Source organism: Mauremys mutica, chromosome 4 (assembly GCF_020497125.1).
Source record: "Mauremys mutica isolate MM-2020 ecotype Southern chromosome 4, ASM2049712v1, whole genome shotgun sequence".
NCBI lineage: Eukaryota > Metazoa > Chordata > Testudines > Geoemydidae > Mauremys > Mauremys mutica.
The window spans coordinates 145,367,020-145,392,446 of NC_059075.1; the positions used below are offsets into that span (position 1 = coordinate 145,367,020).

The 25,427-nt window shown below is 52.1% G+C and overlaps 1 protein-coding gene and 1 non-coding gene across 4 annotated transcripts in view; both read right to left on the reverse strand.

The window, feature by feature from the left end:
• Positions 1-12,987, reverse strand: part of DENND2C (DENN domain containing 2C) — a 45,492-nt gene extending 32,505 nt beyond the window's left edge. The window contains exon 1 of one of the 3 annotated variants that reach the window (XM_045017093.1): positions 12,896-12,987. The gene's annotated coding sequence lies outside the window, so the exon portion shown is untranslated. Of the gene's footprint in view, positions 1-2,528; positions 2,553-12,895 lie in introns of those variants that run through there. The other 2 variants (XM_045017094.1, XM_045017095.1) reach the window with 2 other exon arrangements.
• On the reverse strand, positions 5,889-6,045 carry LOC123370549. Its single transcript, XR_006579452.1, has one exon. It is a non-coding gene; the product is annotated as a U1 spliceosomal RNA (small nuclear RNA).
• Positions 12,988-25,427: the final 12,440 nt, after the last annotated feature.

A 25,427-nucleotide genomic window follows, 5' to 3' on the forward strand; every position in this document is an offset into this window, starting at 1 on the left:
GACCACACGCTTTACATGGTATTTGCAGGAGAGCTGAGGAAGAAGCCCTTGGGAGGGGTATTTGATTAAGAAGCAACAGCAACTCACCAGCAAGCTTTCACCGCTCTGCATGGCAGGCTGCTCACTGCATGGCACATCTGCTCAAATGAAGTTCTCTACCCCTGTCTCCTCATTGCCAGCTGAACAATGCCCGCACGGCATTCATCCGAGGGTGCACCAACACAGCGTGCCAGCTCAGGCAGACTATGCTCCGAACTGTCTTGGTTTATAGGTGCTCCTGGGCTCAAGGCATAAAGCAGACAGCAAATGTCTTCTCCTCTTCAACTGAGCAAGGGTCTAAACTCTCAACACAAGGCATCCAGTTCACAGCCACTTCTCTACAGAGAGAAAAGCATCAACAGGTACGGCAAACTTCTCCTAAAAGAAGCTGCACAGCTTTGACTGCAGTTCTGGGACCCAAGCTCTCTAAGGCAGGGGTCCCCAACGCGGTGCCCACGGGCGCCATGATGCCCACCGGGACATCTATGTGCGCCCATGTACTGGCCGGTGGACAAGCATCCACCGAAATGCCGCAGAAAAGCAGCGTCATCACCAAAATGCTGCCGAAAAGCGGCAGCGCCTCTTGACGTTGCCGCTTCTTGGCAGCATTTTGGCGGATGCTTGTCCGCTGGCCATGGTCTTTGGTGGCTCGTCGTCCAGTGCCCACCACCTGGAAAAGGTTGGGGACCACTGCTCTAAGGTATCTCCCTGGTCCTTGAGTAATTACAATTAGAGCCAGATACAATTAACAACAATTAATTTCTATTCCACCTCTGAAACAACCTGATGGAAGGTGAGCTAAAGGAACTAGCCAACATCACCTCTCTTTTGGGTCTAGTCAGCCAGGCACAGCACTGAACAGGTATTTGCCAAATACACCCACCCGTTTGGAAGAATGGAATGCAGCACTTAACCTGCATGGGCTTGCGAGACAGTGGCTGCCCTCAAAGAAGAGGGATTTGATGAAAGCTGCTCCAGAGGGTGAAGCAGGAAACTATATACACTTTGCCCTCAGGAGGAATCAAAGAAGTTGCTCTGAAGCAGGTTGGGATGGTCTGACCTCTAAGTTAAAGAAAGTTGCCTATTTCTGTGAGATCCAAACAAACTGTTAACACAAAACCTCTGCAAAACCTGACCCAAGGGACCTTTACAGCACAACTCATGGGACTAGGGACAAACTGAAATCACCCTGGTCTTTTAACTGCATCACATCTGACAGCATCTTGTGAGGCTTCTCTGCAGGAACTCTGATCTCTAAAGTGTTCCAGCTTGCAAGGGGTTGTAAATCCGATCAGCAAATTTCTAATTCTAAAAACCAACCAGGTACTTCCAGACTCTTTCACACAGAGACACAGGCAAGTTACTCACAGACTCCTGCAGGACCAAAGTAATTAGCCTTGGGAAGGATGAGTCTTTGCTATTCCAGACCTCTTCCCTATTGTACATTCTCAAGTGCTTCTAACACCTGGGCTTCCTACACATGAGAAAGTTCTTCACCCCTCACCCCATTGCTCATTCTCTGCACGTTCCTAACTCTGCCGAGAGCACTTCATGCAGGGAGCATTCAACTACAAGCTATTTTAGTTAAATTTACACTTTAAAAAAGATGAAATGATTGCTGCACCTCCACATGGCTCTCTCCAAACTGCATCCAGAAGGCTCATTAGTCTCCAGTTTGTTTTCCTGTGTTCCCAAAAGTAGCCAAACAGCCACCCCCACCCCACTCCATTAATGGTGATAATACTTGCAGTGCCTTGCATCTGAAGGCACTAAGCAGAGATTCCAAATCAATATCATTTTATTTGAAAATGTTCTTCCTAGGTACAGAAAGATTTTAAATATTTCTAGATGAGATCTGCCAACAGCATTGCCCATTTCTTGAAAAAAAAGATACCTTCTCAAGATGCAGTTCACAGATTCAATGTCTAGAGAAAGTTTCCGAATCTTCGCCGAAAGTTGAAGCATGAGGCATTTTAACACTACATGGCAGGGAATGCTATCTTTTTTCCAGTACTGAGAGCCAGAGAGCATTCTAAGCATTTTCCATCCAAAGAATCCCAACAGGATTCAATTTCCTGAAACCGTATGTTCCAAAAGAGAACGCTGCCAACATTATTCAGGAACAAAACACTCTTCATTGTTGAGCCCACCCAACGCAGGTGCTGCTGGCCCTGTGCTAACCCTCATACTGCAGTCACAAAATCTCAAGCAATTAGCAAAACAAAGGCACTAACATGTATGCGGAATCTCCTATTACAAGGCTGCAAAGCAGACACCAGGACCCACACAGATTAATTCCTTGTGACTGTCAGCTTTCCAAGCCAATGCAGTTTCAAAATGCTTCTCAATTGTGAGCTGCCCACGAGGTGACAAGTCTTCCTACCACAATGACCCAAGGGTGGGGGGAGGCCTTCAAGTCTCTTGCATTCTGGGAAAGCAGCCAAGCAAATATTGGAGAGAGGTGGTTAGTAAAGATATTTATTACTCACTGCGAAGGCACAAACAAGGATACATCTCAGAATTCGTAGACACTTACTCTGCTCAGATGCAAATCCTATGCTTTTCTGAGCAAAACTCTGCCCCGTTCTGGAAGTGGAAAAGTCTGGGCAGTATCAGATAATAAACAACACTCCAGGAATGCTGCGTTCTGTCATTCGTCTCCAGCTCAGCAGAAACCACCTCTATTAGGAACTGGAAGCTGGCACCGGGCTAGCAGCAGAGCTGAGCTCCAGAGCACCACAGGGTAGGTTTGCACAGCCAGTAGCTGACCAGGGCTGGAATGCTTGCTGCCATGTGCCATGTAGACATACCCACTGAGACCCCAGAGGTAGGCACAGAGCACATAGGCTGGATCACCACCAGTGTGAGCATAAATGACGTTCGACACTTTATTTTAACCAGAACAAACGAGCTAAGGAAAAAACGCCTCCCCTTTCGCTGGGTTCTGAGCCATTCGGCATTAGGCGGGAAGTGCAGCGTTGCCAACTCACCAGATTTTATACTTGGTGTTTTTCCAAAAGGCCCAGTTCTGCACGTCTCAATCTCGGGGTTTGTTTCTTTAAGTCTCTAGCTGTTGTGGATGCAGAGGGAAGATCCCTAAAGGCTCAAACACCAGAAGGCAAACAAACAGAGCCCAACATTCGTTATTTTTTTTAAATCTCATGATCACTGCGGGGCCTGACTCATGATTCCTGAATGTCCAGGGTCAGCAACACTAGAAGGGGAGCAAACCACCCAGCTCTGAAGCAGGATTTCAGCTAAGTCCGGTGGCTGTTTGCCTGAGGGCCCTGCAGTTTCACACCAGGGTGCAGGCGAGCTCAGCAGAGGCATTGCAGGCTGAACGGAGGGATAAGATCAAAGATCAGCATAACCTGAGGTAGTTCCTTGATGCAGAACCACCGACACCAGTCAGGAAATGCATATTCCACAGCAGACAAAAAAGGGATGCCGGGGCCACTCCCTGCTGAGGCCTTTATTGTCTTTTGCCCCATTAGCAGAGTTGGCATTGACTGGAGAAACCAGACCTTTTGGCCTCTGTTTCACTCCCCCCTGCTCCTAGGCCTCACCCAGATCTCTGTACCCCCAGGGTCAGGATCACTGCAATCTCCCAACAGAATAGGCAGAGCCTCCTGGGCTTGCTGGAGCTGGGGTCTCTCCCCCCACAGACTGGGGCTGCACCGCAGGAGTGTGGCAGGGGAAGGCACAGGCCCGCACGCCCGTGGAAGGTGGCAGGTCTGACAGGGAGGAAGCTGCCCTCCCCTCTCCCACAGACAGGGCGACTGGTAAGGGCCACCCGGCAGCACTCACTGGAAAGGGGCTCAGTAGCAGTGACCTCCCTGCTGCCCCTCAGGTCTCAGCTGCCTATGATGGGCACACTGGCAGGCAGCAGAACAGCCTGGGCTATCAGCCAGGAGGGAGGCAGGGCTCCCAAGCGTCTACTGGAGTCTCCTCCCCACTGCCCGGTGCTTGGCAGCTCCTGGGCTGCTCACTGCAGGAGCATCAGGCAGCATCCTCTACGCATCTGCAGCATCCCTAGAATCATCTGCACACAGAGGTGGCACACATGGCAACAAGCACTAATCTCACAGGAGAGTGGAAGGTACCGGGGCCCAGTTTCCACAAGCAATTGGGAAACAGGGCAGCCGAAATCCTTGCTTCAGTCTCAACTCCTCGGGGACAGGCGCCGTACTCGCCCCAGGGGCGCACGCGGCTCCGAGCACTGTCAGCACCGCTCACCACAGCCGAGCGTGAAGAGCTCTGTCTAGGCGAGGGGGACCATAAAGTACCTTCCTGTTGCTCTGGCTGCAGGAGAGTCCAAGAGCTCAGATCCCGACTCCAGCCCCAGTGCTCCAGGGACAGCAGAAAGTGCTGAGCAGAGCACTCGGAACTACAGCCCTGGCAATGGGCCGTGCTGCAGCTGCTTTCAGCATCCCCATTCCCTGCAACAAACAGAGCTAGGAGCTGAGCAGAAATATTAGGCAGGAACGGAGCAGCTAACTCCACGTCATGCTCCTAGCCCAGCCTGCCAGTACCTCTGCCCTTGCTGGCACAGCCCAAGCCACCAGCTTTTGTGGAGCTGCTCGATCTACACCCTAACAGTTCTAGGGGCCAGGACTGTCTCGTGCCCATACTCCCACGGGAGGAGCACCTGACTCGGGAAGCTCCAGGAAGGAGTCACCTCTGTCACCCCCTGTGGCCAGTCCTCTTTGCAGCTTTCCAGGCCAAGCTCAAGATAAGTCTCTTGGTCGGCTGGGAATGGAGGGCTCCACTTCGGTCAGCAAGTTAGTCTACAATCAGTCAGTGAGTTAGTTTACAATCTCCAGGTACCACGCGTCCTTCTGCCACCAATTCCAGAGATCCACGTCCCAAGACAATGTGTTACCCGGCTTTCCTGGGATCTGGACTGTGTCCAACCCTCTGCTTGGGGGAGACAATTCCTATTGGTCCTACTGGCTTCGAGAGCAAACAAAAGCCAGCCCGAGCAGATGGAAAACAGACATCCTGAGAGTGGGCGCTTACCCATCCAGCCACAGGAAGGTGGAAAGCAAAGGCCAGAGATGGCACTCAGGACAAATCAGTGGGCGGAAATGCCGCATCCCAGCTGGCCCCACACCTCCTCTCTCAGCACTACTGCACTTTGCTTCCTGAGATGAACCTTCAGGTTACAAGGAGCAGCAGCAGCAGCTAACTGAATAACCTGCCTTGCCCAGCACTGGAGCAAAATGCCCAAGCCGATTCATCGGGCTTTGGTAATACATCTGCCTGAACCTGCGATGGCAAAACCGTGGCCTGGGACACACAGGCTGTTCTGCACCATAACATTAGTTACCACACCTCCCTCCACACAGGCAGCAGCCATAGGAGCAGCTGCAGAAACAGGTTTATTCGCAGTGACCGAAGGCCCACGGACAAACATTTAATTAACATGGTTCCAAAATAACTAGAAGAGCAAGGAAGAAGGTGTCTCCACATTAAAAGGCTGCATCAACAAGGGACTGAGCTATGAGAAGAACAAAAAAACAAACCACACCAGGTCAGACCAATGGTCCATCTAGCCCAGTGTCCTGTCTCTGATAGTGGCCAACACCAGAGGCTTCAGAGGGAATGAACAGAACAGGACATATCCCCTGTTGTCCAGTCCCAGCTTCTAGCAGTCAGAGGTTTAGGGACACCCAGAGTGTGGGGTTGCATCTCTGACCATCTTAGCTAGTTACCAGAGGTATCCTCCATGAACTCAAATGGCCCCTTCTGCTGGTCAGTAATATCACAAGTGGGGAGCTACCACTGCTGTCTCTCCATTTATAAGCAGTTCACTACCCCATTGCAGTTTTGTGGTTTCCCCCCCCCCCCAGGGGAGAGCGCGAACGCAGTCCCCCACTACCACAAATTATGCAGTCAAGTTTCCCGCATTGGGGAAATCGCAGGGGTCAGCACACCCGCAATGCAATGGATGAGCCTCACCCTGGGAGAACCACCTTCGTGATCATGGTATTTCCTGGAAGGCACACGCCACTCTGAGAAGTGTGAACCCCTCTGAGACCCCAGCTCCTTCCCTTCACATCTGCAAAGCTTATTTCCCTGTTCAGGTCTCTGCATCTCTAGAGCATCACAGCCTCAAAGCACTCAGAAACATTAACTAATCCAATCTCAGCCAGGCAGGCCTCTTTTACCCCATTTTACACAGAGTCGGTGACTCACCAAAGGCCAGAGAGGGACTCGCCAATCCCCAGCCCCTACCAGAGAACTGACCTGTAGAGTGGCCCTACAGGAAGCCCTGGGAGTGATGGGCTATGGCACACCGGACTCCTGGCCTTATTCCATCAGCAAGACAGTTTTGTTGTGTCAGCCACAACCCTCCCGTTCTCCGCACCTCCCTATCATGAGAATGGCCATTCTGGGTCAGACCAAAGGTCCATCCAGCCCAGTATCCTATCTTCCAACAGTGACCAATGCCAGGTGCCCCAGATGGAGTGAACCAAACAGGTAATGATCAAGTGATCTCTCTCCTGCCATCCATCTCCACCCTCTGACAAACAGAGGCTAGAGACACCCTTCCTTACCCATCCTGGCTAATAGCCATTAATGGACTTAACCTCCATTAATTTATCCAGTTCTCTTTTAAACCCTGTTATAGTCCTAGTCTTCACATCCTCCTCGTCAGTGACCAAACGCAGCAGCCGCCACAGGGGTGGCCTAGAGCTGGATTCCAAATGTCACTGAAATGGCTCTCCGGGTCCACAACATGCTCTCAGCAGCATTGGGCCTATGGCCAGAGACTAGCTCAGCTAGTGGCACCAATGTGGACAGAACCGTGATCGCCAAGTGCATCATCCCCAATACGTACAGTAACAGCAGCTGCCCATTTGGGGAGCCCAGGAGTCCCCTGAAACCTGAGACGCCCTGACAGGGATGGCCCACGCAGCTCTTTCCCCTCTAGCTAGGCTGTGCCTTCCTTTGCAGTGGCAGAAGGGACAGCAGACAATGCAAACACCATTGTTCAGATATAAACAGAGGTAGGGGCTGCCCTTCCTGGCCAGCCTGCTGCCTGCCCATCACCCTCCTCCTCCCCTCCCTGGAGCCGAGAACGAGCTGTGGCAGGAGCTCTCGCTGTTAGCAGGGGCTCGGAGAATCCCAGCGAGGTAGTGCGTGTTCATTTTCAACTAGCTGCAGCAGAGGAAGGGCTTACACAGCAACTCGCATCCTGGGCCAGGCACAAGGTGCAGGGCCTACGAGCTGCACATCTGAGCGCGCAGCATGAGTGACGGCAGACACAGTGCAAGGGGCTGACAGCCTGTCCGTGCCAGGGAGAAGAGCACGCGCATTTCATCCTCAGCTACACACAAGTGCCAGATGAGTGGGTTGGGGGGAAAAGGAGGGAAGGAGAGAAATGTACAGCCATAAACTGGCTATGCAGAGAGATGCAGATACAGCTTTGCCCATCAAATTACATGCAGAGACACTGCCCGTGCCAGCTTCATTTCTCCATGCAGGTGAAAGAGGGTCTGACTGGCAGGGGGCATAGTCTTGTGTTTCTTACCCCTGCAAAGGTTTCTTTAACAAGTTTTTAACCATAAATCTTGGTTCGCATCCCCTCTGGTTTTGCCCATCAAGGAGCTGAGTCCGGCGAATCAAGAGGGGTCAGGATTGCTAGTCAGGCTGTTTTGTGCCCCTCTAACCCAAACTCCTGAGAAAGGGTGGGCAAAAAGCTCTGAACGATTCATCAGCCCTAGTCCACAGCCCAGGGCCCAGAAAACTCCTCCTCCCAAGGAGTCTCCAGCAAAAACACAGCCGACAAGACTTGCTGTCCCTGAAGTTCCTTAGGTAAAACCAAACAGGTTTTACATAACCTTTCGGGCCATCTTCATGGGTCGGAGTGGAACAGCAGGCATGAGCCCGGCGATGCCTGCTCTCCTTCACCTTCCAGAGGTGACAAAGGTTCAACTTCACCTAAAAATCGCAAAGCCTGCCCATAAATAGTCTGCCGGCGTAGCGATCCTCCCTAGCTCTGAGCCCGGCAAGATCCGGACACAACACAACGGAGAGTGACTGGGCTTGAGCAGGTTTCTGCTTAGTCCCACTGCTCCTCCCCAGGGCTCGTCTGCTGTAGATTCCCCAGTCCTCTGCCCCAGCCCGGCCTAGAGAGGCTGGTTACTCTGCCGGCGGCTCAAGTGCTTCAAATAAAACAGAAATAGGAGGAATTCTCATGACAGCCAGACCTGCGTGAACGAGCCTTCTAGGAACTCTGCAGCCTGATCACCAGTGCATACGACTGACACCCTGCCCGCAATCTCCTACTACCCCGCACATTGTCTGGGGAGGGCTTGGGGCAGAGGTAGGCTACTGAATACCAACCTGGCAGGCAGGTATGTGCCTTGCCTTCCCTGCCTTGCACCCGGTTGTATGTTTTACAGGCAAAAGGAGGAGACGGGTCATGGTGAAGTGCAGGGGTGAGAGGAACCAATTGCCAGGTGTCTGACACCTGGCCCCCCTCTCTTTTAGGGCCCAACCCAAACCCTGTTTAGTCAACAGGAGTCCTTCCAATGAATTCAATGGGCTTTGGATCACATCTCCAGTCTCTACCGATGTTCAAAGTGGTGACGTACAAGGTACCGCATCTCCAGTCTGACCCTGAGCAGAGAGCCCCATGGGGATGCTGCACAGCTCCCGGAAGAGCAGTCTGCAGGCTCTGCCTTTCCTCTCCCTGATGTACAACCCAACGAACTGCCCATGGAGCCAGTTACACTCAGCTCCACCAGTCAGGGAGCAGCTCAGAGTTGTCTGCACTGGGATTCATGTGATCTGTACCGCCCCTGTGTGGAGCTGGGGTTGGGATAGAGTCCCTGAACCCCTCACTCTCAACCACAGCAAGTTTAGGGCCTGTGGACAGAAGGGCCCAGGTATTCTATGGTCTGGAGATAAAATGCTGAAGACAAGCAGAGTCACTTGTATCCATGCTTAGGGAGCAGCAGACAGGCAGCTTCACTCCCCAGTTTACTGCTAACGTGCCCACTGAACCGAGACAGCCCCGGCTCCGCAGAGAGACCAGTGCTGCACGCTGGCTCCTCCTGCTCCTCTGGCACCCACAGGTAATACACAGTGAACTCGCTTAGACCTGCAGTGGAATCCCAGGTGACACCTTCCCTCCCTCTGGCCAGTGTAGATCTGGGTTCCAGCTCTGGCAGAGAATCCAGGCCTCTCAGCTGACCGAGAACTGGCAGCAGTGGAAAAGGGGACACTGACTGACTGGGGAAACAATCACTCTTCACCTGTACCCCAGCCGGCTCTTACTGCACGGCTGACCAGGGTGGCATGCACAGGGTGTGGGGCGGCCACAGGAGGCGCCGGACACCCCTCACACAGACCTGCCCACACCTCGGCTTCGCTCTCAGCTGCAAGTGCTACTGGCTCTCCCAAGTGGACGCGCGGACGCCAGCAGAGACTTTGCTCCCAGACTGACATCTAGGAGGAGACGACATCAGCTCAGGGAGCAAGGCAAGTGCAGGATGGCTTGCAGCAGTCTGGGGAGCAAGTGGAGGAGGGGGTGCACTTTGTCATGGCATTTACATGCAACAGGGCAGCTACAACTGAGGACCCCAGCCCCAACAAGCAGGGATTTTATACTTCCCTCCTGGCCACTGAGGAAGGTGTTCAACAGTAAAACACAAAATCACCGCTGATAAAATTCACAGATGACAAAGCTTGACACTGTGGTCAATAACGAGAAGGACAGGCTGGCATACAGAGCCACCCAAATCGCTTGGAAAGCTGGGCCACCAACACAAAACACGTTTAATACAGTCAAATACAAACTGATACATCCAGGAAAGTAGGCCACACCTGCCAAACGAGGGAGTATCCTAGAAATAAACAACTAAAAAGGATCCAGTCTCAGAACGGACACTCAGTGAGAGTTCCCAGTGCGATACTGTGGCCAAAAAAGGCTAATGCAATCTTTGGACTGGGGGAGCAAGTAGGTGTAGGAATAGCGCGGTGATTTCACCTCTGAATATGGCACTGATGAGACTGATACAGGTATATGGCATCCAGCACTGGTGTCCCCATTTCTAAAAGGATGTTGAAAAACTGGAGAGGGTCCAGAAAACAGCCTAAAAAGTTATTCAAGGCTGGAAAACATATGCCTGACAGTGAGGGACATAAAGAGCTCCATCTGTTTAGCTTATCAGAAAGAATTCGGAGAGGTAACTTGGTCACCATGTGTCAGTACCTTCACAGGGAAAAGTCCCAGGTACTCAGGGACTCTTTAATCTAAGGGAGAAAGGCAGAACAAGAGCTAAGAGCTGGACATTATTCAAATTGGAAATAAGGCCCCAGTTTTTAACAGGGAGGGTGATCAACCACTGGAACAAGCTCCTCTGGGACATGGTGGATTCTCCATCTCTTAACATCTTCAGCTCCAGACCGGCTGCCTTTCCAGAAGAGATGCTTTAGCCAAACACAAATTAGGCTTCGTACAGGGGTAACTGGGTGAAATTTAATGGCTTGTGTTATACAGGAGATCAAACTGGATGATTTAATGGTTTCTTCAGGCCCTGAACTCTACGAATCTGAAACTCCAAACAGATGGAATTCCATGTGTTCCTGAGCTGTGAAGAATTGTTTCTACTGCAGCCATGTCCCGGCACGAGCCTTGGGAGCCAAATACCGAGGGCCACCAGGAGAATGGGCTGCAAGCTCACACTGCATTTGGGGGAATCAGCGTGTCAGGGGTTACCGCAGCAGAGTTTAACACAGGTAGGAGATTAAGGGGTTTGACAGCCATTCAGTATGTGCTCCTGTCCTAACTTCAGCACGGACAAGAGACCAGCGTGAACACTCTCTTCACAGGGCTTGCAAACAGCTGGTTGGTTACTTCAACAGCATGCGCTGAAAGAAGGGATTTTGCACTTTGCGGCCTTTCCCATCCCAGAGAGCAGAACTCAGCTGGGGCCGGGGACCCACAACTGTGGCTTTTCAATATTTACCAATGGCATTTACACATGGATTTAAAATCACAAGCAATTCAGGGCAGCTACACAGCTGGTGCATGTTCAGTGCCCAGCAGAAGAGGGTTTTCCCTCAAGGGCCTCTGGGCATCACCGTAATGACACAGCCACCACAACAGCTATGGGCTAATCCCTGCCCTTGGGGAACAGCAGTGCGACTGGTGTACACACAGGGGCGGCTCCAGGCACCGGCGCTCCAAGCGTGTGCCTGGGGCGGCAAGCCGTGGGGGGCGGCCTGCCGGTCACCGCGAGGGCGGCAGTCAGGCTGCCTTCGGCGGCATGCCTGCAGGAGGTCTGCCAGTCCCACGACTTCAGCGGTAATTTGGCGGTGGGTACGCCGAAGCCAGCGGACCTCCCTCAGGCATGCCGCCAAATCCGCATTACCAGCGGACCTCCCGCAGGCACGCCGCCGAAAGCCACCTGACTGCCGTGCTTGGGGCGGCAAAATACATAGAGCCGCCCCTATGTACACAGCACAATTAATTCCCCGGCAGAAAGCTGCACCGACACTCTGTTAGGGCTGTAAATGAGATTGTTATAATGTCACAGGGACAAAACCCAAACAAGCCTGAAAGCTGAAAACTGAAGCTTCAATATCCCTACTCCATGGTTCTCAGCTCCTCTTCGCTCCCACCACACTCCAGCCTGAACCCCCTCTGGAAACACAAGGTCCCCCTCTTCCCTGGCTTAATTCAGTGGAGGATGAGAACACTTTGATAACCTCATAGTATTAGCCAACTCCAACTGGCTAAGCATCTTCTGGATTCAGATGCCAGAGCTGGAAAACACCAATAGATTGGGAGAAGCAAGACTGGGAAGTTTTATTAGCTCATCCAGCCCTTCCCAGGGGTCCAGTTCAGGCTTGTTCCCTTTTGTAGGTTTCCTGGAGATGTGTCCAGCCTGGTTCTGAATATCCCAAGGAAAGGGGTTTCCCACTGCCCCCAGGACACACCTCTCCCCCTGCTAACACAGACTCACTGGCAGGGAGTCCCCCTGACATGCAGCTTTGAATGTCCCTTTCCCAACCCCCTCTCATTGCCAGTTCAGCTCCTTGTACTACCCTCAAGGATTCCTCTGGCTCCTCCGTGCGCACACCCTCCACCCGTCCCAGCCCACTTTCCCATTACTCATCTGTTGTGCAAGCTCCAAGCCAGGCATGTTGCGCTCAGCATTTCCCCACCAACAAACTCCTCTGGCCCCCACCATCCTGTGGCTCTTTTCTGAGCTCGCGCCCATCTCCTGCTGGTGAGGGGGGTGCACAGAGATGAGCACAGCACCCCGGGGCAGCGACAGCCATCTTGCAGGGAGCAGGTCTTCCTGCTCCAGGACGACACAGTCGTGTTGTGCTGCATCTCGCTCATCAGCTGCCCCACACCCCACCACCTGCTGAGATTTCCTGCAGCACCTCTCCACCCCAGAGCCTCTCTTCCTCACCTCTATCAGCTGGGAGCTCCCCAAGCTGAAGCCGCGACTCCCCACCCACATCTCCTTTCTCTTCACAACCCTTTACTCTGTCCCTGGCCTCATGGCTGTCCGCAGCACCCCCCACCTGCCCAGAACTGCTGAGAAGCTGCCACAACTTCACCTTGCGCCGCTGCCGTATCTCAGGAGCCGCTTCTCCAAAACCCTTCACCCTGATCTCACTCCAGCCTCCTGCCATGAAATAGGGAAGGGAAAAGATTCTGCACTAATAGCGACCCGCAGTATGAAAATCAAACTCAGCAGACATCTGCTTTCTGCAAACACAGTTTGACAATCTCCTGGGCAGGGCATGTCACAAGGGCCAGGGGAAAAATTCAAGGACTGAGACAAAACAGAAGAGAGAAAAAACCAAGAGCAGAAACGGGTCTCACCTGCGGGATGATATGGGCAGGTTTAAACTAATCCATCATACCCCAAGAGAGGCCAGTAGTGAGTATCACACACAAGCGTTTGTTCCGTGGGCTGTTCCTCTGCCCCCGTACTGCAGCATACCACACAGAGCCTGGATGGAGCAGCAGCCCCCGCAGCATGCATCAGCAGGATGGAACATGCCAGCAGCCGGCTTGCCAAGCCTGGAAAAGCCAAACAATGACTGCATGTTTCTCGTTTTGAGACTCATCGGCATGAGACATCAGTATGCACTGCACCATGAAGGTCTCAGGAGCACTTTTGCTTCTGCCAAAACTGAGTCCTTAGGGCTGGTTAGCGTACCAGGGCTCAGGAAAGGGGCTGACCACTCCATCTTCCACAAGGCAGAGGGCAAACAGCTGGGGCTGGCAGGAGCAGAGAACTGCTGCACTGAGCATGTGGCGAGGCGGGGACTCAGCCAGCTGCCTTCCCTCCATCATCACATAGGGCACAGACACCATCCCCAGTCCCTGGTCCCTATGGGAGTCACTGCCCTGTTCTGCTCGCTCACCGTCATCCACCTACCAGATGAAAGGCAAGGCAAGAAACAGAGATGCCATCAGTTAGATCGGAGTCACAAGGCTGCAACGTGGCATCTCCTGGCAGCAATGGATCTGCACCCCAGCCTCTCGCTCCAGAGACAGACATGACCCACACCGCCGAGAGAGGCCAGCACATTGGCCCCCGGCCACTCACAGCAGTTAACCCCCCAGACGTGGGTCCTTGAGGGTACATGGGGGAGGTAGCAACACCACCTTTGATCTGGGCAAAATTGAAAAGCGAAAGCTGCCAATGCACTGAGACTGTCACCGAGCGGAGGGGCCTCACGCCGGCTGGCCACTGGGTCTGTGCCAAGTGCTAGGGGAGCTAAGACAGGTACTAGAATAACACCGCTCAGAGCTTCGTATGCTGCTGCTCCTTTTGTTCACACAGCCCTGGGGGAGGATCAGCGAGGTCGGTGCATTCCCCTCCCAAGGGTCAGCAGAAGGCAGCATTCAAGTTCAGCCAGCAACCCAGGCATTAGCATCCCCTTGGGATAGGCAGGAAGTGAATATGCAGAAACCATGGAGCTATCACACCTCTGAGCCAAAGCAGCTATGACAAGGAGTCTACAGGCCCGTCTGCTTTGACACTGCCTCAGACCCACCCCAGGAAACATTCACAGGCTCAGACACTGGGGTAGCAAAATAATACAACCCCCCCAGCCACTGGTGATGCCACAAATACAAGGTACAAAGTCAATTCCAAGCCCCAAAGAGGGTCTCAAAATCCTGTCATCCTTGGAACTGACAAGACTGGCCCAGATCATGCTTTGCCCCAGTGCCCAACTGAGGATGCTCCAGAGGAAGGGCTGAGACAGCCTGTAACGAATAATTACAGAATAATCTGCCAGGAGTGGCACTTTCCGCCTGTCCCAGGCACTTAGCAGTTGTGTTCTGTACTGAGTATTCCATATGGTGACCGCCCACTGCATTTAACGCTCCCCATTATATAACAAAGGGCCAGATTGCCACAGCTGGGTCCTAAACAAACATACTTACAGTCAGCCTGCTGTGTGGGCTGGTTTTAATTTTTCCCCAGGCACATTTAAAGAAAAGTGGCCCAGATCCTTCAGCGAGAACTACAGCACTCCTGCGCCCTCGGATCCCGACCTAATGCTAATGCCCAGTGCCCCACACACCTACCAAGAATTAACTGCCTATGCTTCCAGCCTGCCCCACAAGGTGGGACGGGGCTCACAGGGGTCAGTATAAAACAATCTGTTTGTGCAATGCCCAGATTCTGATCCTGACTGGGGCCTCTGAACATCACCACATGACAAAGAGGTGATTTTTTTAGGAGAAACTGAGGCTCACAGAAGGGACGTGGCCTGCCCAAGGTCACACATGCAACCAGGAATAGGACCCAGGAGTCCTGACTCCCAACACCCTGTTCTAACTACAGGCCTTTCATTTGGCTTCACATCCTTAAACCTGGGCCTCAGACTTTACCCTACGGGCATCTCGGAAGTCACCCATCTTCTCCTCACTCCTTCCCGACGCTCCCAAAAAACAGCCTATGTGTGGTGAACCGTTCCCTCAGAGGAGGTGAGAAACAGGAAACCTCAGCCATTCAGCTGGGCAAACCCATCACTCACAAGGCATAATTAAGTACCTGTTTGGACATGTTCAGTTTAACACACCGTCTTGTTATACCAGTTTCTTCCTCAGATAAGCTACTGGCAACACAAACCTCCCAGAATAAGAGAGAAACCAGCTGACCAGGCATCACCCTGAGCGCAAATAAGATGCCACTAAACCCATGAGCCAGTTGCACTTACAAAGGAAATTTCACTGCTATACAAACCATTTCAACATTGCATCTTCCAGGAAGGCAAGAGCCGGTCATTCCAGTCCAGGATGTCCCGGCACTCCACCCCGATGCTAACCCACACCCATCACCAGGGTCTCTCGCCCTGAGCCACGATTGCATTCTCTTTGCAAAGAAATGGCAAGCATTGAACAGGCCAAGAAGGAATCCAATGCAGTCCTGAGATTGAGTCCAGAGCAACCTGAGACTAGGGCTTCCACCTGCAGAGCCAGCTGTCGTCTGGGCCCATGCTCGGTGGGCTGGGACACAGTGCAAGGCCTGGCTCGGAACTCCCGGCAGAGCCCGTCTGCCATTGCATCGACTTGGTCTCTTCTGGGAAAAGCCACAATTTCCCCCTGTGCTTCTTTCCCCCTTGGCTGAGGGAGTTTGCAGAGGAGAATCCTGCACATCCCTTCTGTAGCTCCCAGGGTTTCTCCTGCTGGGGGTTTTAACAGCCAGGGCTCTCACAGGCACGGGCTGCCCTTAGGAGGAAGGGCACTAGCCAGGGATTCTGGAGACATGCTTTCACTTTCCTGCTCTACCACAGACTCCCTGAGGGACCCTGGGCAAGTCGCTTGGCCTCTCGCTACGCGATGGGGATAACAGCACTGCCCTGCCTGCCTCACTGCTGTTGTGAGGAAAAGTAGCAGGCCAGGGCACTCAGATATTATGCTAAAGAGGCCCAGCCAGCGTCAGGACAGAGACCGCGAGGCCTGCGTAAAAATAAAAGTAAAGACAAAGCAGTGGCAAATGCGACTCCACAGGCTCCAGGACAGAAAGAACTCCTCCAACTGAGAGAGTCAGCAAGACACGTCCCCAATGGGCAGGTTTTTCTATAATTGTCCACTAGGGAGTTTCTTGCACCTTCCTCTGAAGCAGCCAATTCTGGCCCCTGTCAGGCAGAGGAGACCGGATTAGGAGGTGCCATGGGCTGATCTTGTCTGCTAGTTCCCGTGTTCCTCACATCGTTCAGTATGATAAGCCATTAACAAAGCGTTAGACTCATCTCCAGTGGGCACCACAGCCTCTGTCTGCAGAACGCACTTCCCCAGAACAGTCAAGCTTTCCTTTCCCCACAGTGCTGCAAGTCCAACCTGCTAAAACAGCATTTTGCCTCCATTAAATGGTGTTAAAGAAACAGCAGCCTAGTGTTCATGCTTCCCTGAGGTAGATGTGACCCTGGAGTCAGACTGCAGCAGGCACACACATAAAAACTTTTCCTTTGGGGTCACACCAGGCTGTTGAGACACCATTTAAAAACCGTATCCAACATTTTCCCTTTGTTTCTGTATTAGAAAAGGCTCTGTTGTCATCCCCTCCAAAACACAATGGAAGGTCACAAGACAACATTACTACATTTCCTGGTTTGGCTGTGAAAACTTCAAAACACTGAAAACAAAAAAATCTACAATTGAGGCACTTTGATTCCTCTCCATGCCATTCCTCTTCTGAACAGCAGAGCCTACGCAGATGTTTAATGTGAAGAGCTGTCTGCCCTTCCCTGTGCACAATCCCCAAGACGCTGTTCTCCCATCTTCTCCTAATCCATTGAAATAGACATTGCCACTAATAAATCTGCCATGTCTTTGCATTTAAGAAATTCTTTGGGAGACTCCAAGAGATTCTCCCATTGGCACATTCCTCTTGCATTAAATGTTCATTCACTGGAATGAGAACATCGATGGAATCAAGACTAGTCTGTGAGATACTGATTTGCCAAGGCAAAGCCAAAACACTGATGCAGGGACATACAGAATCCTGACCTTTACTCCTAATTCTACCACCTCAAAACTGAAACCTGAACAAGAAGGAATTGAATCTGCAAAGCTCATGACCCATTAGGCAGAAACCGCAGCTGCTTCGCTGGCTGTCCATCAGCTTATTAAAAACCACAGATGAAGCTGGAACAGTAACAGGGCATAGCACGGCCATGCAGAGCGCTATGTCTGGCTGCAAAGTCAGGACTCTGAGACCTGATTAAATGCCACACGCTGTAAAGAAAGTCTCAGAACAACATAACAAATCCTGTTTAGCCCTTGCAAAGCACTGTCGCTCCACACATCCACATACCTAGTGTGAGCCCATCACCAGGGTATCTGGACACTAGATGACCATTAACTCTCCCAATTCCCAAATCAGCTGGGAAAACAGAGGGGCAGCATTTTGGGAGCTGCTGGCTACAGTCACAGTGCACAGGACCCTGCTCCAATAGGAAACCAGCTAAACCAGAGACTAACCTGGGACTGCCTTGATCCGAACTCTGGACACCCCTGTTGCAGTTCCCAAAGAGCTCCGCGCGCCCGTAACTCACGCCAGCGCATGAAGCCCAACGCGTGCCCAGGCTGCGACCCGAAGAGTCTGGTTGCTCAGTCCCATCTGTCTGGCCCCCCACCTCCGGCTGCTGTGCAGGGCAGCGCTCTCCCGCGGAGAGGGACAGGAGCCAGGGGTGACTCACCCCCAGAGCGAGGGAGGAGGGTTTCTTTAGCCTGGTTCCACCCCCAGCCCACCGCGTAAGCAGCCCTGTAATTACAACCCAGTGGGGACGGGGAGGCAGCTTCCCTCCCACAGGCAGCTCTGCTGCCCAGGGCGGGCGGGAGCCACACACATACTTGCGGGATGAAGCGGGATTCTCCGGTCACAGGCTCGGTAAAGCCCAACGGACCTGCCAGCGTCCCTAGTGCCCAGAGCCAGCATGGGCCAGTGGGCAGGGCCGGGGCTGTCACGCAGGAGACCTGGGCCCCAGGGCCAGCGCCGCCACCGACCTCCCACTGCCAGACCGCAGCGCTCCGCCCCAGGGCACGGGGCACTGAGATGCTGCTGGGTTTTGTCTAGTTTATTTAGGTTGCCAGGCAAGAGAGGTTTCTGGGGCCGCCCGGCGCCACGGGGACCCCCCGGCGCCCCCCTGGGTCCGCGCAGCGCCCGGGGCCACGGGGACCCCCCCCGGCGCCCCCCTGGGTCCGCCCGGGGCCACGGGGACCCCCCCCGGCGCCCCCCTGGGTCCGCCCGGGGCCACGGGGACCCCCCCGGGTCCGCGCAGCGCCCATCGCAAGGGCCCCGGTCCCCGCAACAGAGGCCGCCCAGGCCGGGCTCTCACCGGCTCCGTCGCATCCCGCAGAACCCCCGGTCCGGTCCCGCTCCGCGAGGCCCGCGGGCGTCTCTAGCTTCATACATTTGGACAACGTCCTATTGGGCAACGCAACAGTCACTCGGACACCTGGCCCCGCCCAAAGCTCCGCCTTTTAAAGGGACACGGAGTGCATGGCGAGCGGGTTCGTTCCTTGGCACCTGCTGCCTTGACTCGCCACTGGGGGGCAGATCGGGGGTCTGTCAGCCTGAGCCACGGCCCAACCTGTCCCACAGGGAGACAGACCCCCACCTCCGACGTGACCCCCCCCTCACTCCCCGTCCTGCCCCCCTGGGAGACCCCACCTGTCCTGCCCCAGGCGCACCCCCTCCTATGCCGACAACCATCCGGGGAGGGTCTCTGAGTCATGGTGCTGCCACGTTCCCTATGGCATAAGTCCCCGCCGCAGTGCTAGCGTGTCCTGGGGCGGGCACCCTGCTCATCTCAGGGATTGCCACACAAATGAAAATTCAACCCCAAAACGGGGGGAAGTGACACCTTCACTGGGGGTTCAGGGCTGCAGTTGGGGAGCACGACCTGACCAGTGCCACGTGAGTTAGGTGACCAGTCACAGGCAATAGTGAATCAATTCTAAGGAAGGGTAGAAGGGAGTACAGCAAAATAGAGACAATGGATTTCAGGAAGGCGGATTTTGGTAAGCGCAGAGAGCTGATAGGTAAGGTCCCATGGGAATCAAGACTGAGGGGGAAAACAACTGGGGAGAGTTGGCAGTTTTTCAAAGGGACACTATTAAGGGCCCAAAAGCAAGCTATTCCTCTGGGTAGGAAAGATAGAAAATGTGGCAAAAGACCAGCTTGGCTTAACCATGAGATCTTGCATAATCTAAAAAATAAAAAGGAGTAATAAAAAATGGAAACTAGGACAAATTACAAAGGATGAATATAGGCAAACAGTACAGGAATGCGGGGCAAGATTAAAAAGGCAAAGGCACAAAATGAGCTCAAACTAGCTACGGGAATAAAGGGAAACAAGAAGACTTTTTCTCAATACATTAGAAGCAAGAGGAAGACCAAGGACAGGGTAGGCCCACTGCTCAGTGATGAGGGAGAAACAGTAACAGGAAACTTGGAAATGGCAGAGATGCTTAATGACTTCTTTATTTCAGTCTTCACCGAGAAGTCTGAAGGAATGCCTAACATAGTGAATGCTAATGGGAAGGGGGTAGGTTTAGAAGAGAAAATAAAAAAAGAACAAGTTAAAAATCTCTTAGAAAAGTTAGATGCCTGCAAGTCACCAGGGCCTGATGAAATGCATCCTAGAATACTCAAGGAGCTAACAGAGGAGGTATCTGAGCCTCTAGCTATTATCTTTGGAAAATCATGGGAGACAGGAGAGAATCCAGAAGGCTGGAAAAGGGCAAACATAGTGCCCATCTACAAAAAGGGAAATAAAAACAACCCAGGAAACTACAGACCAGTTAGTTTAACTTCCGTGCCAGGGAAGATAATGGAGCAAGTAATTAAGGAAATCATTTGCAAACACTTGGAAGGTGATAAGGTGATGGGGAATAGCCAGCATGGATTTGTAAAGAACAAATCGTGTCAAACCAATCTGATAGCTTTCTTTGATAGGATAACGAGTCTTGTGGATAAGGGAGAAGCGGTGGATGTGGTATACCTAGACTTTAGTAAGGCATTTGATAAGGTCTTGCATGACATTCTTATCGATAAACTAGGCAAATACAACTTAGATGGGGCTACTATAAGGAGGGTGCATAACTGGCTGGATAGCCATACTCAGAGAGTAGTTATTAATGGTTCCCAATCCTGCTGGAAAGATATAACGAGTGGGGTTCCGCAGAGGTCTGTTTTGGGACCGTCTCTGTTCAATATCTTCATCAACGACTTAGAAGTTGGCATAGAAAGTACGCTTATTAAGTTTGCAGATGATACCAAACCGGGAGGGATTGCAACTGCTTTGGAGGATAGGGACAAAATTCAGAATTATCTGGACAAATTGGAGAAATGGTCTGAGGTAAACAGGATGAAGTTTAATAAAGACAAATGCAAAGTGCTCCACTTAGGAAGGAACAATCAGTTTCACACATACAGAATGGGAAGAGACTGTCTAGGAAGGAGAACGGCAGAAAGGGATCTAGGGGCTATAGTGGACCACAAGCTCAATATGAGTCAACAGTGTGATGCTGTTGCAAAAAAAGCAAACGTGATTCTGGGATGCATTAACAGGTGTGTTGTGAGCAAGACACGAGAAGTCATTCTTCCGCTCTACTCTGCACTGGTCAGGCCTCAGCTGGAGTATTGTGTCCGGTTCTGGGCACTGCATTTCAAGAAAGATGTGGAGAAATTGGAGAGGGTCCAGAGAAGAGCAACAAGAATGATTAAAGGTCTAGAGAACATGACCTATGAAGGAAGGCTGAAAGAATTGGGTTTGTTTAGTTTGGAGAAGAGAAGACTGAGAGGGGACATGATAGCAGTTTTCAGGTATCTAAAAGGGTGTCATAAGGAGGTGGGAGAAAACTTGTTCATCTTAGCCTCTAAGGATAGAACAAGAAGCAATGGGCTTAAACTGCAGCAAGGGAGGTTTAGGTTGGACATTAGGATAAAGTTCCTAACTGTCAGGGTGGTTAAACATTGGAATAAATTGCCTAGGGAGGTTGTGGAATCTCCATCTCTGGAGATATTTAAGAGTAGGTTAGATAAATGTCCATCAGGGATGGTCTAGACAGTATTTGGTCCTGCCATGAGGGCAGGGGGCTGGACTCGATGACCTCTCGAGGTCCCTTCCAGTCCTAGAGTCTATGAATCAATGGGTGCGAGCAGTTCCCACACACCCATTGGCTGGTAACTACTCACCCAAGCTCTATGGCGGGATCCCATTTGCCAGCCGGGGAGTGGGGGACACTCCTGACAAATCCTGTCCAGGGCTCCTGCCTGAGCAGAGACCTGACAGTGCAGCCAGGGGTAACAGGCCTTTGGAAATGGGGCCCTCATCCCAAAGGGCTGTACCCCAGCCTGAGCTTCCTGACCCCTGAACACACCAATGCTATGGGGCCCTCAACATCCAGGCCCAAAATGTGTGGCCCCACGTGCCTCTGGAGCCCTAGTCAGGGGCAGCTCCAGGCGCCAGTGCTCCAAGCGTGTGCCTGGGGTGGCAAGCTGCGGGGGGCAGCCTGCCAGTCGCCGTGAGGGCAGCAGTCAGGCTGCCTTCGGTGGCATGCCTGCAGGAGGTCCGCCGGTCCCAGGGTTTTGGTGGCAATTCGGTGGCGGGTACGCCGAAGGCACAGGACAACGGGACCTCCCGCGGGTATGCCGCCAAATCCGCGTTACCAGCGGACCTCCCGCAGGTGTACCGCCGAAAGCCGCCTGACTGCCATGCTGGGGTGGCAAAATACATAGAGCCTCCCCTGGCCCTAGTTTACATAACAGCTCCCGACTACCCCAGACTGCCTGCCACTTTCCAGCTCCGTCACTCTCTTGGGCATGCAGGAAGCGGTGCCACCCTCTGGAGTCTTGGCGCCTGGCACCTTGGGGACAATCTGGCCATTGCAGAGGGTAGAGCAAGGATTGGGAAAGGCTGGAACTTCAGGCAAAGCTCATTGTGACGCACCCTGCCTGTGACCTCCTTACTCCCACCCGGAGCGAGATACACCCGTCACGCCTTGCCAGCTGTTCATGCAGGCTCAGGTGCTAGGAAGGCCCAGCTCCTGCTGCATACTGCACGGTGCTGTGTCAGCGCTACGGGCTGTAGGTGCCAAAGATGAGCTCAGCAGGCGTGTGCCTATCTGTGTTGTGCGGCCTCCCCCAGCAACCACACAGCCCTCTCAAAGCCTCTTCACACTGACTCGCATTGGTTCACGCCGAGGTATCAGAATTCAGCAGCTGAAGAGCCAGTGACTGGGATGATCCTGCCTCAGGCCCCAAAAGCCTAATAGGAAATCCCATTAGGAAGGACTGGCTGGGACCCCCTCTGTGAGAGAGAAGGGAAGGTGGGGGTTGCTGACAGCCCTGGGAGCCAGCGCAGTTTATCTCCTTTACGGATTTTCTGTTTAGGAAGGCCTGAACTATGAGTGAAGCTTTTCCCACACTCGCAGCATTCATATGGTCTCTGCCTGGTGTGGACTCTGTATAACACAATACAGACTAGTGCATGATATAATTAAATACCCTACTGCCATCTAACAGCTTCTGACACTATCCATACACTCTCGATTTATTTCTCTGGCGGGAAAATCAAATTCCACCCCCCAGTCCAGAACAAACTAAGTCCTGAAGACGGGGCCCAGGACTACTCCAGGCGTGCCGGCAGTGTTCTGTGGGGTTCAGAGGCAGGAGCTGTGGCATTTACTTGTGGGTGCTTGAAACTTGCAGATGTTTTAAGTTTGTGGTTTTTGGGCCTCTGCCCTTGCAAGTAAATGCAGGGCTGTTGTGTTTGCGACAGCAGTGTAATTTCAGTGAAAAGCCACTAGATGGCAACATTTAGGCATTCATTCCAAAGGACAGGATAGTTGTACAGTAGAAGCAGAGAATCATAGAATCAGAGAATTATTAATGGCACAAATATTTAATCGTAGGCTTTGACTCTCATAGGACAGTAAATCATTACTAAGAATAACTTCCACTTACAAAGCACGTTTTCATCTATGAGGCTCTCAAGGCACTTTCCAAACTATTCATACACGAGTCACTTCCCCATCATAGAAAAAAAGCTGCCATGTCTAAGCAACCCTGCAATGCTGCACAGTTTAGGACCAGAAGTGAAGAAACATAGACTCATAGAATATCAGGGTTGGAAGGGACCTCAGGAGGTATCTAGTCCAACCCCCTGCTCAAAGCAGGACCAATTCCCAACTAAATCATCCCAGCCAGGGCTTTGTCAAGCCTGACCTTGAAAAGCTCTAAGGAAGGAGATTCCACCACCTCCCTAGGTAACCCATTCCAGTGCTTCACTACCCTCCTAGTGAAAAAGTTTTTCCTAATATCCAACCTAAACCTTCCCCACTGCAACTTGAGACCATTACTCCTTGTTCTGTCATCCGGTACCACTGAGAACATCAAGATCCATCCTCTTTGGAACCCCCTTTCAGGTAGCGGAAAGCAGCTATCAAATCCCGCCTCATTCTTCTCTTCTGCAGACTAAACAATCCCAGTTTCCTCAGCATCTCCTCATAAGTCATGTGCTCCAGCCCCCTAATCATTTTTGTTGCCCTCTGCTGGACTCTTTCCAATTTTTCCACATCCTTCTTGTAGTGTGGGGCCCAAAACTGGACACAGTACTCCAGATGAGGCCTCATCAATGTCGAATACAGGGGACTGATCACATCCCTCAATCTGCTGGCAATGCCCCTACTTATACAGCCCAAAATGCCGTTAGCCTTCTTGGCAACAAGGGCACACTGTCAACTCATCTCCAGCTTCTCGTCCACTGTAACCCCTAGGTTCTTTTCTGCAGAACTGCTGCCTAACCACTCAGTCCCTAGTCTTTAGCGGTGCATGGGATTCTTCCATCCTAAATGCAGGACTCTGCACTTGTCCTTGTTGAACCTCATCAGGTTTCTTTTGGCCCAATCCTCTAATTTGTCTAGGTCCCTCTGTATCCTATCCCTACCCTCCAGCATATCTACCACTCCTCCCAGTTTAGTGTCATCTGCAAACTTGCTGAGAGTGCAGTGCACGCCATCCTCCAGATCACTAATGAAGATATTGAACAAAACCAGCCCCAGGACCGACCCTTGGGGCACTCCGGCTGCCAACTAGACATGGAGCCATTGATCACTACCCATTGAGCCCGACAATCTAGCCAGCTTTCTATCCACCTTATAGTCCATTCATCCAGCCCATACTTCTTTAACTTGCAAGCAAGAATAGTGTGGGAGACCGTATCAAAAGCTTTGCTAAAGTCAAGGAATAACACATCCACTGCTTTCCCCTCATCCACAGAGCCAGTTATCTCCTCATAGAAGGCAATTAGGTTAGTCAGGCATGACTTGCCCTTGGTGAATCCATGCTGACTGTTCCTGATCACGTTCCTCTCCTCTAAGTGCTTCAGAATTGATTCCTTGAGGACCTGCTCCATGATTTTTCCAGGGACTGAGGTGAGGCTGACTGGCCTGTAGTTCCCTGGATCCTCCTTCTTCCCTTTTTTAAAGATGGGAACTACATTAGCCTTTTTCCAGTCGTCCGGGACCTTCCCCAATCACCATGAGTTTTCAAAGATAATGGCCAATGGCTCTGCAATCACATCCGCCAACTCCTTTAGCACCCTCAGATGCAGGGCATCCGACCCCATGGACTTGTGCTCATCCAGTTTTTCTAAATAGTCCCGAACCACTTCTTTCTCCACAGAAGGCTGGTCACCTCCTCCCCATACTGTGCTGCCCAGTGCAGCAGTCTGGGAGCTGACCTTGTTCTTGAAGACAGAGGCAAAAAAAGCATTGAGTACATGAGCTTTTTCCACATCCTCTGTCACTAGGTTGCCTCCCTCATTCAGTAAGGGGCCCACACTTTCCTTAACTTTCTTCTTGTTGCTAACATATCTGAAGAAATGCTTCTTGTTACTCTTAACATCTCTTGCTAGCTGCAACTCCAAGTGTGATTTGGCCTTCCTGATTTCACTCCTGCATGCCTGAGCAATATTTTTATACTCCTCCCTGGTCATTGGTCCAATCTTCCACTTCTTGTAAGCTTCTTTTTTGTATTTAAGATCAGCAAGGATTTCACTGTTAAGCCAAGCTGGTCTCCTGCCATATTTACTATTCTTCCTACACATCGGGATGTTTTTTCCTGCAACCTCAATAAGGATTCTTTAAAATACAGCCAGCTCTCCTGGACTCCTTTCCCTCTCATGTTATTCTCCCAGGGGATCCTGCCCAATGTCCATCAGTTCAGGAGCCCTCCCCTCTTGCACTTTCCTGCTCATGCTTCCTCCCAGTATCCCATTTCCCCACTTACCTCAGGGCTTTGGTCTCCTTTCCCCAGTGAACCTAGTTTAAAGCCCTCCTCACTAGGTTAGCCAGCCTGCTTACGAAGATGCTCTTCCCTCTC